The following is an 18,508-nucleotide window of genomic DNA, read 5'->3' as shown; positions in this document are numbered from 1 at the left end:
TTTTTTGGTTTTTTTTTGCTGCTGTGGCCATATTCTTGATTCTTTTGACCTGTTGTTGAATTTCCCCTGTTTCAAAGGAGATTTAAAGGATTATAGTGTACCACAAAAGCAATTCAATGAAACAGTCCTTCATAATTATTTAAAAGCACAGACACATCTAAAAGAATTCCATGTTTGGCTTGGTACTCCTCTCCTACAATCATAATATTACTATGTAATAGAATTTCCAAAATGTATATTTAAGTGCCTGGAGATGGAACACACATAAGACTCATATTTTGATATTGTGAAATAAATCTGTTTTTCCAATGCAACAACACAAGTAAGAAGGGGGAGGGTGGGATTGCATTACAATCAATAAGGTATTTAGAATTTAGAATAACAGAGTTGGGAGAGACCTTGAAGGTCTTCTAGTCCAACCCACTGCTTAGGCAGAAAATCCTACATCACTTCAGACAAATGGATATCCAACATCTTCTTAAAAACGTCCAGTGTTGGAGCATTTACAACTTCTGGAGGGAAGTTATTTCATTGATTAATTGTTCAAACCAGTGGTGGGTTCCAAATTTTTTTAGAACCTCTTCTGTAGGTGTGGCCTACTTTGTGGGAGTGGCTTGTTGGCCATGTGACTGAGTGGAAGTGGCTTGCCGGCCATGTGACTGGGTGGGCATGGCCAATTTGTAAAATGTGGTGAAACTCACTTAACAATGCTCTTGCTTAGCAACCAAAATGTTGACTCAGAAACTCTGGCATTTGAAGCAAGCAAGTCTTAAAGCTGTCAAGTTACAAGACCCTTGCACCCCTAACCCTTTAGAAAAAAAACCCCACGGGTGTTCAAACTTGACAGCTTTAAGACTTGTGGACTTCAACTCCCAGAATTCCTCCTCTCGCTCTTCATCTTGATGATGTGCGGACGGGTGGGCGGAGGGAGCTGGAACCGGTTCTAAACGGCACTGTAGAATCTCTATAGAAGAGATTAGAACTGGCAGGAACCCACCCCTGGTTCAAACTGTCAGGAAATTTCTCTTTAATTCTAAGTTGCTTCTCTCCTTGATTAGTTTCCACCCATTACTTATTGTCCTCCCCTGAGATGCTTTGGAGAATAGCCTGACTCCCTCTTCTTTGTGGTATCCCCTGAGATATTGGAACACTGCTATTGTGTCACCCCCAGTCCTAATCATCTTTGTTGCTCTTCTCTGCACTCTTCCTAGAGTCCCCACATCTTTTTTTTACCTCATAGCGATCAAAACTGGGTGCAGTATTCCAAGTGTGGCCTTGCCAAGGCTTTATTAAGTGATATTGATGCGGGAAAAAACAAATATCTATGGTGCGCACTTATTTAGTTTTAACTAATACATGAGCTGAAGTATTACTGAAATTCACTCTGAATTTTGTCAAGTAGTTTTCTAATTATCAAACTTTCTAAAAATGTATATATCTAGTGAAAATATTTTAAACAAATATGTGGGTTACAAAAACAATGCATAAACACACTATATCAGGGACAATTATAAAGACCATGAAAAAGTATTAAAATCTGTACATCCATATTATATCCATTGTTTGTGCAAATTTAAAAAAGAATCTCAGATTGATGTGAGTTTGAATGTGCTGAATTTAAAATTCAAAAAAATGAGGAACGGAGACCAACTGAAATTTTAAGAATCATCCATTCCACCCACTAGCAGGAATAATTATTTTAATCAACAGAGAGTCATGTTGTTTGGCTGGAACAGGCTAACATATCTGCTGCTAAAAAGAGTCATTCAAGATGCTGATGTTTAATAAATTGGTATTCTTTAATGCGTCATAAACCTCTTTATTATGCCTGCAAAAACAGGGGTGAATCACTCAACAACCTTTAAGAACCTGTTCTCAATATTTCCCATCTTCAAACAGTACCAAAAATAACACATAAACATGAATGACAACGTGTTTTGGAACCAACTGCAATTTTAGCAGATTTCCCTAAATTACAAAAGTAATATTCCTTGCTCAATCCAATTTCTGTGTCTTATGTCATTAAAAAAAAGACTTGGGTTTATATTACATTCCGATCTTGCTTCAATTGTTGCTATAAACCAATGAACTGTTTATTCAACAGGGTTCTAGGTCTAATTCAAAATATGCCTCATATATATGTATAAATAGAGAAAGTAAGAAAAGATATATTCCACTATGTATCGCCAGACCTCGAATAATTCTGAACCATTGATAATAACATTCTGAGGCAATTTTAAGGTTTCTAGCTATCTTTAATCAGATAACAGAGCTATCCGGGGCTATTACTGAGTTAAAAATATATAGCTTCTGTCAGATCTAATAGAGAGTAAGATAAGCAAAAGAGGATAGAAGGGTGTTAAGAATGATACTTGCAAAAGCAGGAATCAAAATGCATGAATGCGTACTCACTCATACGCACAGGCATACCTTCCTCTTAGAAAATACAGCAATAAAAAGTTTGTAAATCTGCTCCAGGCATCTGGTGCATGTCTGAGAGATGTCACTGATACCCCCAAATCTACTGTGATTTTGCACCACTTGGGGATTCAGTTCCTCTCTGGGTTAAAAAAAATAGTTATTTGGTAGAAACGGGGGACCCCAGAAGGGGATTTGGTTTTAGACTCATAAAATCAGCCCCTGATCTGTATCGATTTCCATGTCTACGTTTTACAAAATTTAAAAATCGGGGAAGAGGGAATATGTGACTTAAGCATCACATATAATTTAATCGTAGAACTGGAATGATATATGGCATGTACTGAGAAATAAATGCCTGGGAATAAGCATGATTTTTTTTTGATAAACATACGGAATGTTAAACTGCATTTTAAAAAAAACCTCAAGGGAAACATTTTTATTTCATTTTTTCAAAATACTGGGAAGTTTGGCTTCTGGCAAATCTTCAGAGAAGCAATTATATGGTCTTCTGAATAATTCCTAGTTGCTATTTAGCACCAGCAAAGGTGACATAAGTCTCCCGATTTCTCTAAAACTTCCATGTATTTCCTCTATATGTTAATTTAGTGCAAAAATTTCACCTGAACAAAGATATCTCTATGTATCGTTAGGTTTTATTGATTATAAACAAACTCTTCTATTTGCATATATTTTCAGAAAATGGTAGATCAGAAGTGAGAGCGTGCTTGACTCGTTTTGGCATGATATATGTTTTAACTATTATCATCTTAGAGCACGGAGCGTTCCTTTGTCAGAGAGGATGCATAACATCTGTAATGTTTTTTAAAGTTCCCCCGAAGACTTTATTCCCTAAAATATATCTGAGATTTTTTTTTTCTTTTTCTCCTCAATCCTTGTGTAGACAAGGCTGCCTTGTAGAATGTATAGAATATATATTTTAATAAATTTTTGCTCCTAAATTTTCACCAGCCATTTCCCCCGTATACTGTTTTGGACCATCACTAATTTTGGGGATTGAGATGGGGGTGGACTTTGGGGGTGGAAAAATAGGACTTTACGAAGAATTCAAAACAATAGATGGGTTGGCACTGAAATGATTCTCACTGCTATTTGCAATGGTCCACAAAGAACAACAAAAAGACATTCATAAAGATGAGCATGTGACATGAAATACTGAATACTTGAAATACAAATGCAAGGAAATTGTCATCCCCACTCCTCAATTTCTTTCTGTACAATCTCTGATATTTACAACCAAGTAAAATGGAGGAAAACAAATTGCTGATGAATGGAAAGACATATTTTTAATCAAGCAAGATTGTAGCCCTAAGCATATATTTTGATTTAACCCTTTCTCCTTTTCCTCCATTGCAAAATATTTACATCAGAATAGGTTAAGAATAAATGCATTGGTAATATATTTGTAATTGATAAAACAATACAACCTTAATATTTAGAAACAAAATGGCATGTTTAATTTTTTTTGCATGTGGCTACTTGTGTTGAAGGATTATTATTTTTTTGCTTTTCCTAGGCTAAAATCAATCCTCAACAAATTTCAAAGGCAGTTTTTTAAAAAAAAAATATTTTCTTGTTCCAAATTTCTGCTAAAGTTTGCTTTCAGCCTTCCCAAAGCCATACCCTTGACAACTGTAAAAACAGAAAGTTGGACTCGAATGGTCTTTGGTCTGAATAACTCCAGCTCATTCCTCACATTCTTTGAAAGATTAAATGAAATAAGCTTCTATTGGTATAATACAATCCAAGTGGTATTTCGCTTTGCAACACCAATACATTAAACACAGCAATGCTTCTAAGCACTTGCTACCTGTTTGCTCCGTATGTACAATCTGCTTTGCTTTGCTTTCTCCTGTGAACAAGCAATGGCTATTACAGCAAATGAAAGCAATAATTGTCGCTGATCTGTTTGATTGTTCTAAATGCAACATTCCCTTTTACCTAATCAATTGTTTCCTACTTAACTGCCATATCTTTCCTTCACAATCATTTTCATTTTAACAGTGCAAATCCTTCACTAGTGGAAGCTTGTCTAACCACCAAGCCTTGGCTTCTGGCTCAGAACAATAGAAAATTGGAGAAAAAAATAATCAGGATAAAAAACTGTTCTGTTCAATGCCGAGATTTTTGTCTGCTTGTTTATGATGCTGTTATTTATTAGATCCCATTGCCATGACAATATATACGGTAATGTCCAAATGATCACTGAAAAATCCTTTAGTTGAGATAGACATTAACATGATTTTGGAGGGTTTTCAACCTATTTTCAACGTGCCAGCTAAATTCGCAAGTTTCAGATATTTCAATCCCTTCATTTTATTATTTCCTCCAAATATTGCATGCTTACTGTTTTTCTGCATAATTTATTCCTATTAAGTCTTTCACCTGTGGGCAAATTTAAGAAACAGTTACAAGAGTTTGCCATTTTCTTATATATTCCTAATTGTATCAAAGCAACAGGTTTTTTTTTTTTTGCATTAAAGCTTTTTGGATAGGTAGGCTGTGTTAATATTACAACAACGAAGAAGAATATTATGACAATTTAAAGACTATCGCATATTTTGTGGACCCATTGGAGTAACAATCACTGTATGCTATAAAATGGAGTGTAGCTTACAAACTGCACACTGCAATAAACTGGCTATTTTCAAACGTACCATAAAACAATACACTAATAGGAGGCTGAGTTTTATTAGTACGTGATTAATATTAGTACCATTAACACTTTGATAATAATGAGCTGCAGCAGTACATATTTTCTTATTTTCTTTGTGGTGCTGAAAACTTCTGTAAATGCCAAGCTGAGGTTTTGCTCCAAAGAGTCTCAGTCCAGCCTTATGATTTATAAGGAACTGTATGACTGATTACTATGTAGAAGTAAGACACATTGCATACAATAGATTTTCTATTTTCCACTGTGAGTCCTACAACTTGTATCTCCCCTATTTATCTCAAAAATCTTCCCTGCATCTGGTTTATGTCAAACACTTACAAATTTCTTGAGAAGGCTACTTTGAAAATCTTCCCCAAACAAATTTCTATGTATATCGTGGATTGATTTTTTTTCACCCTTGCACATTCCAAAATTCAGTATGGTGAGCAAAATGTAAAATATAGTATACAAAATGTAATTTAAAAACCTTCCGATGAAGTGTACTTATTTTATTTCAATCTGCTTTTTAAAAATTATGTCCAGTAGCAACTTTCTAATCTATCTTAAATATAGAGCAATGTATCTTTCAAGTTTGTAACTCCATGACAAATTATATAGACACTATTGAGCCTCTCAAAGTTTTAGAAAGTTTTTAAAAATGGGATGTTAACAGAAAAATATGCACAACTAATTTATAGTATTTTTTGCTTATTCAATTCATATTCCTCCTTTCTGTTCAATTTTGTGCTGCAAGCAGTGTTCAAATCCAACGACTGAAGTTTAGATTGCTGATAAAAGAGGAAAACATTAAACTTTTCATTTTATTATGTCTAGAGAAAACCTAGGAAAAATTGCTGAAGTCAGCAACTTGAACTATGCATTACCAGGAAATAAAGTTCGCAGAACTATATGACTCTTTTCTGTGTGAAATGTACTTAGAACTGGAAATAACTATATATCTGGATAGCTAGGCGGGATGTCTGAAAAAGGCAATTGATTTGGATATACTTTAAAAAACCAACCATAACATACATTCTTGATTGTAAGGCCCTGTTTATGTTAAGGACCCAATTTCCTGGCTGTATTAACAAGCATAGTAACAGTTCTACTCGGATCCATATTTATTATTTATTAGATTTTTATTGTTATAATTAATTCAAGATGATGAACATACATAATGCTCTTTCCTCTTCCTGTTTTCCCCATAGCAATAATCCTGTGATGTGGATTGGGCTGAGAGAGAGTGACTGACCCAAAGTCACTCAGCCACCCTTTATGCCTAAGGCAAGACTAGAATTCACTGTCTCCTGGAGATCGGCCCAAAGTAACCCAGCTGGCTTTCATGCCTAAGGCGGAACTAGGGAATTTAAGCTCTCCTTGTTTCTAGCCTAGCCACCTTCACCACTATATGTACCTTTATTCTCTACTGCTTAAATTATTTTAATAGTATTTCATTGTTTTTAAATTTATGATGTACTCTACCCAGCGTCACTTGCTGGGATGCGCAGCAATAGGGATCAAATAAATTAAGCAAAAATAAAAATAATATGAATATGAATAACCAGAGTGGCCTCTCTGTAATTGGAACATGATTACGATCCAAGTGGGACCACTTACCATTCTTGTGAAGGGCTGGCATTTCTATGATAAAAGTAAAAAGCCAATAAATACTAAAAATGCCTCAGAACTTCCATACCCTGAGTATGAATGGGACATTAATGTGCACAGAGAGACCGTTTTTGCTGGATGTTATGGGTAGGTCATTAAAGGAGTCAAATCATGATTCCCCTGCTCCTGTTTTATAGAATTTCAGTGTAGCCCTGTGGTTCAGATATAATTCATTTCCTCCTTATATCTCTGCTGGTTTCATATATCACTCTAAGCCATAGTCTAAGCCATATTTTAACTATAGTTTGTTAATTAACAACTGGGTGGACACTCACATATTGCTATTCCATAAACAATATTCTGAAACCTCAAGGACTGAGTTTACACAACACAAAACCTAGATCAATCCACGATGATGTTTCTACATGTCATTCTCTTTTGGGGATAATAGACCTGCAATCCTATACAGCACATGCTTAACTTGTGTGTAAATGCCAGGAAGATCCTTGGTATAGAGATTGTTGCTCTATTTGCTGTATTTTTCTCTTTGGGGCAGCTTGAGTTAGTTATAGCCTTGCAGTTGTTATTCTTCAACAATTGTTCTAAACTTCCAGTTTACTCTTTGAACTCTGACAAAAGTCACATATCTACAATTTGGACCTTAAGAAGCCATGCACAGAATTCCCAACTAGAGTTGCTGTTGCTGTTGTAATTATTATTATTTATATATAATTTTATTTAAAACTTTTAAACAAAAAGATACAAGTGAACACAAATTAGCAAAAAGTAGGTTAGGTTTTGAAGTGTTGCCAATGTATTTTGGTATCTCAATTTGTTATACTTATAAGGCATGGGAAAAATTCTGATGCATGTACTATAAAGCAAAGGAGGGGCTGGCACGGAGTGAAGACAAAAAACTGAATTTTTAGCATTATATTTATTTATGAGGAATGAGGTGGAGAGAGTTGAAAGAACAAGGCTGTCATAAATACGTCTTATTTATCTGTTGAAATACTAAAAGTTTTGAAAACAAAGTGTTTACTAATGAAAACACTTAGGTTGGATCCAGAGCTTAATTACATTTCATTCCCACTGAATTCTGTGGGATTCAGACGGCAACCAAAGTGCCCATTGACTTTAATATGGCCTAAATACAATTACTATACAATACATGTTAATTGTACATGTGTTCTAAGTTAAAGTATGAGTAGAATTGCCTTCTTGGAGTAGGAGTCATCTTTGGATTCAATGGGACGTCATAATTTTGTGTAGGATTTTACTGTTAGGATCTGAATCCCAACTTTTATAATTAAAATATATTAATGTAAATGTGTTTGGAAGCAAGTATATGATTTTCAGTTTTTAGCTGATAATACTTTCCAGACAAGAATTTCACTATATCTTGCTTTGTTCGTGTGATTTGGTGGGATATCTCTTCTTTTTGTGACTTTCTGGGTATATCCTTTTTTTTTCTTATCACACTAGAACCTGTCTATAAACACCCAACATTTACGGTACTGCACTACAAATATCAAGAATGAAAACAAAGGCAAGCAGCAGTTTTCAAACTTTGGGACTTCAAAGAAACTTTTTTTGCATCTCGTTTTCTAAGTTCATCAGAGCTCTCACCGTAAGAGTTTGTTAACTGCAACTCATTTTTACGTACACCGCAAAAAAGCTTTTCATTTATGCAAATATGTCAGTTTTAATCTATCCTCTATAAATTTTGTTTCTCCCATTCCTGTACAGGGTTTTCTTAAATGGATCCAAAATATGGATATATGGATATATGTCTAAATGTAACTTAAAAAAAAAAAACCAATTTATATAATTTTTGTAAACTATCTTTCTTATAACTGCAGTTTACACATTTAGAGAAGTCTGAATTTCAAGTAAGTCCGGCCCTGTGGTTAAAAAATATGAATGTCTATTTCATCCCAATTAGATACACAAGAAATGAATGTGCCTTCCAAATCTACTGCACGTGTTAAAACATTCCTGGAGCTATAAATTACAGAGAAAAGGAAAACAAGCTTTTAAGTAAGTTTGCCTTTGATAATTAATCTACCCATAAAGGAACAATGAGCTCATCAATTGCATAGAGTACAGTTTTAAAACCAAGTATCATGCAGATGGCTGGAAGAGTCAACTTATTTGATGTTGCTGGCCAGTCTCTTAGTTTCAACTCTGATTGTGATTAAAATACCATAGAAAAGGATTTTTTTAAAATTAAATCTGGCATTGTCTGGCAATGAATTAATAAATATTATAAAGTAAATAACCATATTGCATAGCGCAAACACCAATGAAACTTATTTCTGTATCTTATTGACTTTGAAACATTTCCTTATTGTTAAATAAGCAACTTACTGTAATTTTAGGTACATCACCTATTAAAAAAGAATACTGGACTGTTTATTGTCATGAAGTTCTCAACCATTACATGAAGAGGTTTTTTTGGTAATCAATTCTTGTATTTATAAATTCTCTTCTAATGGGACATTTACACAAGTATATATAACCATTTTGTTAAGTATTTGTTAAATATATTCCTTGATAATAGTTTTCATATGAGTTTTAAGAGCTTTTTACAATGTTTATCAATATCTACCAAGACTAACAGCTAAAATATTAGCAAAATAAAGTTTGGGATTTATACAGAAAAATATAATAGTTCTTAAAGGTGCATAATTTCTAAGTTGTAGAAAAATATAGAAATCTGAAGATTTCTCAAATGTATAGCAGGAGGTGCCAACTTCAGAGCTCATATTATTGTTTTGTTTTCCATTTTCAGACATATTAAATCGATCAAAGCTTTTCCCAAACCAAAGAAACTTAATATCATCTAATATTGACATTTGTCACTAAGGATTCTCAAATTTTGTTAAGGTGCTTCAATGCAATTTTTTAATGGAGTAGAAATTTTGGTTCCAGCATAGTAACAATCTTTCACCATTTATTTGGAACTTTTTAAATGGAGGTGTGATTTAGTAACCCTGTGTAGTAAATTTTGCTAATAATTCATTTGCCTTCTGTGCCATAAAATATGCTTATTAGTCATGTATCATAAACATGTATGATCATACATAAAGAGAAACTAGTCTATAAGTTGTAAAGGAGGGCAGGGAGAATTATTTTAAGGAATTTTTTTTAAAAAACCCTCCAATGTATTTTTGGGGTGTGGGAGGAATATTTTAGTGACTATTAATCTGAAAGTTTGATGCTACAAAATCAATGATCAATTTCTCCAAAATTATGGAAATATTTGGCTGTTAATGAATTTTCACACAAATGTTCAGTAGTACACAAATCTCTAGATTCTACAGATATAGAAGAAATGATTTTTTTTAAAAAACAATGTATTTAAAAATAGGTTGAAGAACACTCATATAATAATAAAGGCTGTTTTGAAGCAATAACATCTGCATGCTTTAAAACAGCAAATATTTCAACAACGTCTATTGAAGTAGCATAGATTCTATCACATACATGAAAAATTAAATAGCTGACATCAACATAAAGCTGATTCAAGGTGCAGAATAATAGAATCAGTCTCAGCACTTCTTTATTTTCCAACCTGCGGTACTCTAAGAAGTATTGTATAGAAAATTGTAATAATTTAAACATGACACTGTGGAAATTTCAGGCATTTCTTCTGATTTCAGGCATACAGTGAAACAGGCAAATGGCAGATTAGAGAGGTCTTAAGATGCAAATGCTTGGGGGGACTTTCATCCCGCCATACATTTTAAGAAATCTTGAAAAGCTCTTGCAGTTCCCCACAAAATTGTCACTAAGCCCCAAAATATGAACAACAAATGAACCATTAGCTACAAAACCACTCACATTCCTCTGCGTCTATTACACATTTTATTGCCAAAGGTCTGCAGTAAATATTGATATATTTAGCAATATAAGCACCAACACACTGTCTATCTCTGTGGCTTGGATATCCTTTATAACATTTTGTTTGCCTGCATCATCTGAGATATTACAGCTTTGTTCAAATAATAACTGCAGTGTAAACATTGCAGGTTTTCAGCGTCAGTGTCATACATCTTGCTCTTTAATAACTGGATCCACATTATATTACAATAGTTATTCAGGTCTGTCTGTCTGTCTGTCTGTCTGTCTGTCTGTCTGTCTGTCTATCTATCTATCTATCTATCTATCTATCTATCTATCTATCTATCTATCTATCTATCTATCTATCTATCTATCTATCTATCAAGAAAAGCCAACTTAATGCAGGTAGGAAAGAACAGACTTTGCCACCCTAAATATTTACCTTACCACATTTGGGGCTGGCGGGGTCCACTGTCAGGGTAGAATTTCACATGCATTGAAGAAGCGAATGCAGAAAAATAATGGGAAACAAGAAGACAATGATATAGTAGAGTGATGAGAGCAAACCCACCTTTTCTCCCCCAATTGTTGTGTCTGGAGCCTGCGTCCAACTCCACTATCCACCGAGCTTTCTGGAATTTGATATCAGCCAGGCTGGAGTTTCTTAAAAATGAAATCCTCTTTGTTGAGAGTTTAAGAGGAAGTTTAGCAAGTTTTACAAGCTGTTGGGTAAAAATACTAGACAGTCGTCTTGTTGGATGTATGGATTGGGAGGGTGACTGACGGAGGTGGGGAGAGACGGGAAACGGTGCCTCTGGAGATCTGTTAAAGTGTTCATGAGTTAACACAAAATTTGATAGTCAGGTTTCTCACCCAGTCCTGGAATCAGGAGAGTAAAACACTTTTCCAGATCTCAGAGGCTTTGATCTGGGGTTGCTACATTTCCTGATGGCATTGCTCTGCATGAGGGGACTCCCAACAGAGACCTTCATGAGTCAAAGAAGGGAGTAAATCCCACTGTTGGGACAGAAGCCAAACACATGCAGACAGGTGGGCTAGTAATACAGGATACTGAACAGAGGACACACACACACACATATATATACAAAGGAAAGGGGGCAAAGTAAAAATGGCCCACCAGAAAAAGAAAGATTGTTGACCAACAGGATTTAAGCAGGAAAAACAAAAAAAACCTAATAGAGTTGATTCCAATCTTCACATATCCAAAGGGTATGAAGGGATCATAAAGGAGATGAATAAAGATTTGGGACCTGGGTCATCCTTATATTGCAATACTTTCTTATGCTCACAAAACTCCACCTTTCTCAGAGGCAGAAAAGTAAGAGATGGCCTTCCAGAAAGTTCAATATTAGGGAGGAAAGGTGACCCTTTAATTCACTTCTTCAATGCATGTGACCCTTCCTTTAATTTTTGGATGTTGTCATTTAATCTTATTTGGTCTACAATTGGAGATTCAGTTTGGTCTAGTGGTGAGTTAGTTTGGTCTAGCCTTTCCACCCAAGAGAAAATCCATCCTAGGTACAGAAAGACCACAATGTCTACTCCTCCTTCTTTAGCTTGTCCATTTTGCTCTGGAGGTCTAAGAAAAACACACCATTATTTAAGGACTACATACAATGCTGTTTGCTTTCAGAAGTACAGGTGTGTTGTATTTGGTGCCTAAGTGGACAAATGTACTTTGAATCTATCGTGGGTGCATTTTCTTGGCTGCTTCTTAAAGAAACTGGATTTTCCTGAACTCATCCTACAGCCGCGCATGCCCAGGAAAATACAGGGAGTCCTTGATTTATGACTACAATTGGTACCAGAATTTCTGTTGCTTAGCAAAGCAATTGTTAGTGAGACACACCCAACTTTGTGACCTTTTTAGGGGTGGGGGGTGGGCTACGTTTGTTAAGCAATTCACTGCAATTGTTTAAGTGAATCAGGTGGTTGTTAATGGAATCTGTCTTTCCCCATTGGCTCTGCTTATTGGAAACCAGCTGGGAAGGTTGCCAATAATGATGACATCATCCTGGGACACGGCAAACATTGTAGGTTTGCCAAGTGCCCAAATTCTGATCATGTGACCATGGGGATGCTGCAATGATTATAACCTGTCATAAGTTACTTTTTTCAGTGCTGTTGTGAAGACATTGCCCAATTTCCCATCAAAGGGGCATTGAGAATATTTCTTTCTTCATTTTCCCCCCTTAATCAACCAGATACAACCCATTTTTAATTTGATTGTTCTTTTTCCATTACCTACATCGTGCCACACCAAATCTTATCCAATTCAGTTTTGTTTTCAGAGTCTTATTCTATTGACAGACCCAAGCAGAATGCCTACCTCATGTGTTTGTGTGTGTGTGTGTGTCTCTGTGTGTATTCCTAACGTTTGCTTTTGTTCAAAGAATAAAACAAACCCTAGCTGAAATTTCCTTCCACTGAGGTTAAATTTGCTTATTAACTGATCATTAAATTAGCTTATTAAACTGTCTTTTAATAAGCTCAAGAAGGAGACTGTATTACAGTTTTGTTATTACATTCACTTAATCATCTGGGTATATTCAATAACTTGATTAAATTTTAATAAATTTAAATAATCAAAGAAACTTTCTAGGCAGTAAGTAGAACAAGGCACAGAACTTTCTTCATATTAAAATAATCACAATGAAAAGTGAGAGGCTAAATACATAAAGCAGCAATAGATTGGCAGTCTTGGAACTTCCTGATATTATAATGTAAATAATATTAATCAACCAATCAATTAATATACTCAGAATATGAGTTCATGATATGGAATACTGTGAACTTCTGTAAGATTGACTGAAAGATTTTGATTTTGTACAAATATGGCATGATGGGATCCAGAGCCAGAAAAAATAGCCTTTTCTTGGAGTTAAAAGTAAAGCTTCAATCTTACTAACGAAGGAAGTCCTCAACTTGCAACCATAATGATATCTGGATTTACTTAGGACATGGTTCCAAAGTTCTGATGGCCACTCCCCCTTGAGTCATGTGACGGCATGTTGGACTCTTGGCAACCAGTTGTGATCATGTGTCCCTTGGTTACATGATCACATTTTACAATGGTTTTGCCAAAAACTGGCGTTTATTCCTGGGTTTTGGCAAAACTGGCCTGTAGTAAATTGGTTTGCTTAACGAGAGTCTCAAAAAAAAGTCATAACATCATACTGCTAATAGGGGGATTGTTGTAAATCAAAGACTACCTATACTATAAAGAGGCACTGAAGCCTTGACGTTGCTATATGGAGAAAAGGATTGTAATCTGATAGTTAACATCTTCTCTATGAAGGGAATTCTATTTAAATTATGTAAATTATTTTTATGAGAGTATGCAAATTAGTATGCATATAAATACTATGCAAATCTGTGTGATTTTTGCTCTCTTCTCCTTTTGATAACATGTGTCTTATGTGGTGTAAGAGATTTTACTTTAACATTAATCGAATGCTGACCAAAAGCCTTTGGCAATGATTTGCAATCCACATCAGCATCCAAATACTTAACAATAATGCTTGGCACGGAAAAAGGGAATTTTAGCAATTACACATATTGCTCTAACAATAATTCATATTTTGGTAAATTCAGCAGATCCAAATCCCAAACCTCAGCCACTTGTCAAAATATTCTGAAGCTTGCAATTTTCACACAATTTAAGATAAACTTTCAAATTGTGCCACAGACCGAAACCCTATAATTTGGGCTCACAGCTAGAATCGCCAATTTTTCGGCTCCCTCTCTGTTTGTGAGCCTTAAACACAGATCTGAAGCAGATGGTGAAGTTCATTTCTATTTTGAGATTCCTGCAAATCCAACTGCTAAGCACAGGCTGGTTTTCCCCTTAAGCAGTTGGCAACCCTCGGTACATTTGCTTTGTCATTTCAGGCCAAGATGCTCCCTCCCCAGTTCCCAAATCCCTGCCCTTTCCTCCCACCCCTCACCCGTCGACGAGCTCCTCCATCTCTACTCCCCACCCCCCAGCTGTCCCAAGCTCTGAAAGTGAAATTGCTGGTTGGCTGGTTATTAATCTCTCTGTTTTTTTTTGCGAGGCCCTCCCACCTCTTCTTCCCCGAGGTGCCCATTAAGGATCAAAGGTTAATTAATGCAGAGCAGACCGTGACCACAGTTATTTTGACCCCATATGGCCAGGTGGTCCCAAAGTCCTGATATACAAGATGTGATGAAAGGGGGACACAGCCCAGGAATTTAGAAGATTATGAGGCGTGGCGGGTGAGAGGATCGAAGGGAAGAAAGAGGAGACTGTGGGGACCTGACCTTCTTGGGGGTCAGCCGGGGGGTGGGGGAGCGCTAAATTTAAGGGAAAGTTGAATTCATTTTGGAAGCAAGCTACATTAAAAGGCAAACCATTGTTTGATTCAATGTATGTGACATTTGCTGGTTTGTTTATTTAACAACTCAAGGCAGGAAATGTATTTATTTTATAAACAACTCAAGGCAATAAACATATCCAACACTCCTTCTTCCTGCTATTTTCCTGTTATTTGGGCAAAGAGAGAGAGGGTGACTAAGGTGGAACTAGAATTTACCATCTCCTAGTGATTGGCCCAAAATAATCCAACCAGCTTTCATGCCTATGGTGGGACTAGAACTCACTGCCTGCTAATGATTGACCCAAAGTCCCCAGCTAGCTTTCATGTGTAAGGAGAAACTAGAACTCACCATCACCTATTTCTAGCCTATACCTTAAGTAAATTAGCTCTTAATTTCTTGATTATTTATTATCAATTTTAAAATCAATTCATTCATTTAAAAAACCCTTTCCTATAGAAATTTTTCTCTTGTCTACATTCCCTACTTATGTACAAGAAATTTCTCCTGTTATTGTCAACTCCAGGGTCACTTGGTATGCAAGTCAACCAGGCTGAAATCTTGAGGTGCATTTCCTGTTTGCAGAATAAGAGAGTTTTGCTGTTTGAAAAGGCTAATTTGCCCAAATCAGAAAATGAGGGAGACTATGCAATGACTGGGTAGTTGTTATATTGGTCTAACTCAGGAGTTTCCAATTTTTGCAAGCTTAAGATACATGGACTTCAACTCCCAGAATTCCACAGCCAGTATGGCTAGCTGGGGAATTCTGGGTGTTGAAACCCACAAGTCTTAAACTTGCCAAGGTTGGACACCTCTGGACGAGGATTTGATGTATTCAAATCTTCTCACAGTTTTCTAAGGCTGTCTCAGTTTAACCTACCTTGCAAGATAAACTGGGCAGAATATCTTCATAGCCTTAAATCTTGGGGAGCAAAACAGGGGTGAAATCTACCTACCTTCGCTACCAATTCGCAAATGTGAATGCTTGCTTTGTGCGCACGTGCAACTTCTGTGCATGTGCAGGACCTTCTGCACATGTGCAGAGAGTCAAAAATGGACTTGATGACATCTGGCCGAGTAGGTGGAGCCTGCTGCCAAGCGCGCCTGCAAAAGGTAAGTAGAACAGCGAGGGCGGGGGAAATCTGCTGTGCCACATGATTTAGATTAGCTAGAAAGCAGGAAATCCTGCTTTCTAGATGATATAAATTGTACATCACAGCTGATCGTCGGAAATACCAGTTCGCCCAAAACGGTAGCATTTTTTTTACTACTGGTTAGAGCGAACCAGTCCGAATCAGTAGCATTTCATCCTTGGAACAAAGGCAGAATATAACAGAAACATTAACAACCAGTATCATGAAGAAGAGTTTTGGAGGGAAAGTCTAGGCAGTCCCTTGATGGAGACATGGGTGGCAAGTAAATTTAATAAAAATAAAAAAAAATAAAACAAATCTGGGAATTCTATGATTTCTAGTTTTCTTATAAGGGGACTACCATTTTAAACTTAATATTATTTGATTCTGCCCACTTATTTCATCCCTCTGATACAAAGATGTTGCAAACACATTCATCAACACACAAATTAGTACTTTGGATCGTTTCCACAATGAAAATCTTCTCACTTTCCAAGCTCCCAGCAGCTGCTTTAAAGTGCTAGAATGGTCTTCACTGCTGTCAGCTTCAGTGGCCTGAAAGCAGGCTATGAATAATCTATACTCATTTGGCTGACCAAAGGCTGACCAAAGACTAGCTGCAGATAGGAAGCTAATTGCTTTCCTCATTCGTGGAGTGGTTCCTTTCTTCATTGGTTTTCAAATAAATCAACACTAAAAAACCCCTTTCTACTAAAGAGTTACAAGAAGAAATCTGTCCCCCTGCTTTGAATGGCTCCTCTTATTCAGTATTGTTTAGATCAGTGTTTACAACCTTTGCAATTTATTTGTTTGTTTGTTTGCTTATTTACTTATTTATTTAGTCGAGCATGTGTTGGATAACAGATATAAGTATAAACATGATCATGAATGCATAAATGGATATGAATAAAAGGGAATATTAGGACAGAGTCAGTAGGCACTCTGGTAATAATTAAAAAATAATAATTAAAAAAATCTGGGATTTTATACAGACCTCTTAGGAACAGGGTGAGGTTGACAGTACACAGTCTGTTAAAGTTTTGGGGGTTTGGGGAAGAAACCACTGAGTCAGGTAGAGGATTCCAGGAGTTGACCACTCTTGTTGCTGAAGTCATATTTCCTGCAATCGAGTTTGGAGCGGCTTACCTTAAGTTTGTATCTATTGTGTGCTCTTATATTGTGGTTGAAGCTGAAGCAGCCATTGACAGGTGAGACATTGTAGCAGATACTTTTATGTACTATTTTTTTCCCCCCACAAGTCTTTTTTATTTCCATTTCATTCTATACAATCACATGTTTACTGTGCAACCGAGGCATATAACATTGGGTAATAAACACAGCCCTCACTTTTATAGAAAATGCCCCCTACAATACAAACCCAATATACCACCTTAGCCCACCATACACCCTCTTTCATCCCCCTCCAACTTTCATTCTTCCTTCTCTCATACCCCTCTACCCCTACTTCCCCTCCCCCTCTATCTAACCCTAACCCTATCACTCCCTCTCTTAATCCATTCCCTCCCTTCCTTCTCCTCCTCCTCTCTCTCACCCTCTCTACTCTCCTTCTTCTTTCACTCAGCTCCTCCCTTCGGTATACTTCTATTACCTTCCAATATATTCAGTTTGTTCTGTTTTGACACTAACATTAAAAAACCACAGTATACAAGTGCAATCATGCTTTAAAATTTAACACATATTATATTTCCCCCCTCCCCCCTCCCCCTAGATCCCCACCTCCCTTCCCTCCCCCTGACTTCCCAGAGCCCATACATGGTATAACTTTTTGACAATCACAGTCTAAAATATCTCTACATTGAACTCAGCTTCTTGCTGTTACCCAAATTTTTAACAGTTTAAGTTATTACTGATTTTAAGCATAAGCTATCTGGAGTTTCTTAGTCCCGTATTTGCTTTGTATATAATCAATCCATTACTTTTATGTACTATTGTAAGATATTGGGATTTCAACTTCCAGAATTCCTCAGTGAGCGTGGCTGGTTGGGGAATTCTGGGAGTTGAAATCCCCCTATTTTAAAGATGCCCAATTGGGAAACACGGGTCTAGAGGCCAGCTGAGCAAAACAGAAATTATAGTTCAATGCAAGTTTACAGGGATTATATTAGTGAGAGATGGTTCATCCAACACAAGCTCACCAATGAAAGAATAATAAGGAACAGGCATTAAATATGCAGGAGAGCATTGGAAGTATATCAGAAAGGACAGAAGCTAAATTGCCTCCATCTTCTGATTAAAAAAACATTTCATGACGCTAATTGGAAGTTAAGTGTAGATTGCATCTCTCTGTCCGTTGCAACATTGACTTATGCTGTAGCAACGTTCATATACTGTGCTAAACCATAATGTGGCTTCTTCTGTTTCCATTAAATATGAAAAAAAAGCCAGCCCATTGTGATGTGTTCAGCCAATTATGAGCCACAGCTGAGCATAATGGGGACATTTCAGTGGAAGA

This window comes from Thamnophis elegans, chromosome Z (assembly GCF_009769535.1).
Source record: "Thamnophis elegans isolate rThaEle1 chromosome Z, rThaEle1.pri, whole genome shotgun sequence".
Classification (NCBI taxonomy): Eukaryota; Metazoa; Chordata; class Lepidosauria; order Squamata; family Colubridae; genus Thamnophis; species Thamnophis elegans.
Note: the sequence above shows the minus strand (reverse complement) of the source record.